A 2,827-nucleotide genomic window follows, 5' to 3' on the forward strand; every position below is an offset into this window, starting at 1 on the left:
CAGTGGGGAGTGGACAAAATAGAAATGATAAAATTACTATATTTTTAAGTAAATATGAATTTGATAAATAAAGACACAATGCTAGATTATCAAGATGATTCAAGCATTTTCATGTTGTAAACATATTTGCAGATAGCAACCAAATCACAGATGTATGTATGGCAGTATTTCACTCTGTTTTGTGGGTAAAGTCTCCAAGACCAAAATTTGTTGTTAAATACGACCAGTTGAAGTTACATAATCTCTTCAGGGATTGGCAAAACAGTGCTTTGTAAACAAAATTTCATTGGCATTGAGCTACAGCAATTTGGATGTGTCTGATCTGCAGTTCCTTTCCCAAGTAAAATGGAATAGTTAGGATAAAGATTTAGATGCGTTGGGTTAAAATGTTCACTTCTGCTCTCCAAGAAATAACCTACTCAAATGGCCTTTTGCATAGGCTTAAAACATATTTGTGTAGTAAATTTCCTGAGTTTGGTACTCAAAAAAATGTTTAATGTTTAACCTAACACTTCCTAAAATGGTTCTCAATGATTTCTACCTCAGTGTTCAACTTTCTTATGCAATCCTCTCTCTTTGAAATGAACTGGACTTTGGTTTCCTTAATGAATGGAGAGTGGCAGAAGTGATGGTACAGTTTTTGACTAGATTTGAAAAGGCCTAAGATTTTTGTCTGGTCTACTATCTTGCTTTTGGCTCACTCACTGCTGTGTCACAAATATACAAAGTAAGTTCATGATGAGCTCCTCACATGAAGATATCAGCTCTGCAACTACAGTTACCTGAATCCATGTGAAAGAAGACATCTGAGACTTGGAACAGTCATAAAATGAATTGGAATTAGTCGTCCAGATCCATTATACCTGTGATTAATAGTCTGATTGCCACCTCAGGAGAGAAATTGAGCCAAATTAATACTGCTAAGAAGAGACAGTGCACCTGATGCAGAAACTGTAAAACAGTATGTGTTTGTGTTCGTAGGTTTCTAATCATTGATTGCTATTAAGCATTATAATTGGTTTTAGAGCAACATTAGATAATTCGTACTATTTCCTAAAAAATATTTGAATGTTTAAAGTATTTTTTTCCAGGACTATTGTAGTAGTACAGCAGGTAGCCAATTTGGTTTGATCCTTGTCACTCCACCTGTCCCCAGAACCACAACATAGTGATTTCTGAGCACAGAGCTAGGAGTAAGCCCTTAGCACTTTCTGATGTGGCCAAAGTTCCTTTCCTACTCCTCTTCATAAATCAGCCATTTTCTTCTCCCAGAATTACAATGATTAAGAAAAGACAATTGTGAAATTATAGTATTTGATACCAGCATTAAAATCTTCCAAAAAACCTAAACTAAAAAAAGTAAAGTTATCATTTATTTTCATCTTGGGCTTGAATTCAAATATCCACAAATTTGATTTACTGTTTGGTAATGGATTAATAGATAATCATGAGATAAATTCAGATCAAGCTTCACACATCACTAAAAATAGAATTATAATTATAGGAAGTCTTGTGAAATAGTAATTGCCTCAAAAATGAGTCTACATCATGTTGGGAGCTGGGTCCTCCAGTCCTCCTCTATTTTGTCTCTGAGAATCATTACACAAATGTCTTTCATTATTCTCAAAACCCATAGATGAGGGAGACCATTGTGTTTATCTCTCTCCCTCTGACTTATTTCACTCAGCTTAATAGATTCCATGTACATCCATGTATAGGAAAATTTCATGACTTCATCTCTTCTGATGGCTGCATAATATTCCATGTACCACAATTTCTTTACCCATTCATCTAGTGAGGGGCATCTAGGCTGTTTCCAGAGTCTGGCTATTATAAATAATGCTGCTATGAATATAGGTGTGAGAAAGGGATTTTTGTATTGTATTTTTGTGTTCCTAGGATATATCCCTAAGAGTGGTCTAGCTGGATCGTATGGGAGCTCAACTTCCAGCTTTTGGAGAAATCTCCATATCGCTTTCCACAAAGGTTGGACCAGATGGCATTCCCACCAGCAGTGAATAAAAGTTCCTTTCTCTCCACATCCCCGCCAGCACTGCTGCTTCTCATTTTTACTGATGTGTGCCAATCTCTGTGGCGTGAGATGGAACCTCATAGTTGTTTTGATTTGCATCTCCCTGATGATTAGTGATGTGGAGCATTTTTTCATGTGCCTTTTAGTCATTTGTATTTCTTTTTTTTGTCAAAGTGTCTGTTCATTTTTTCTCCCCATTTTTTGATGGGGTTAGACGTTTAGTGCAGTCACAAAAAAAATTACACTGAGAATTATTATAAAAAAATGTGACTGAATGAGGGAAGTAGAAAGCCTGTCTAGAGTACAGGCCAGTGAGGGGTGGGGAGTAAGGATACTTGGGATATTGGTCATGGGAATGTTGCACTGGTGAGGATAAATATATATATAATTTCTTATATATATTAAAAAATCAAAAAGAAAAGAAAAGATAAGACCTCCCAATTCTTACCACAGGCTGTGTTCTTTACACTGACTGTATAGAAAGGGGAGGTACAGTAAATGCACCCCATATACACCTCAACACAGGCCCTTTGCCTGGTCTGTATTGTGAATTGGGGGACAAAAAAATAAGTCTACATCTTTCTGTTTTCTGATTTCTGTGCTTTCTAGAGAATAGAAAATAAAAACGATAGTATGATCTAGAGTAATATGTAACTAGGCAATGACAGATTCCCTGCATGTAAAGCTACTCATCATTATTGTTTGTTAGCTCTTGGAAATGTACCAGTTGCTTTGAAACCTGCTTTGCCTTCTTATTAGCCTACATCCGATTAATAGTTTTATGACATTGGTTTT

At 36.0% G+C, this 2,827-nt stretch overlaps 1 non-coding gene across 1 annotated transcript; it reads left to right on the plus strand.

Annotated features, from left to right (window-relative positions):
- Window positions 1-2,463: 2,463 nt before the first annotated feature.
- LOC125997767 (small nucleolar RNA SNORA51) lies at window positions 2,464-2,596 on the plus strand. Its single transcript, XR_007491786.1, has one exon. It is a non-coding gene; the product is annotated as a small nucleolar RNA SNORA51 (small nucleolar RNA).
- Window positions 2,597-2,827: the final 231 nt, after the last annotated feature.

This window comes from Suncus etruscus, chromosome 19, assembly GCF_024139225.1.
Source record: "Suncus etruscus isolate mSunEtr1 chromosome 19, mSunEtr1.pri.cur, whole genome shotgun sequence".
Taxonomy (NCBI): Eukaryota; Metazoa; Chordata; class Mammalia; order Eulipotyphla; family Soricidae; genus Suncus; species Suncus etruscus.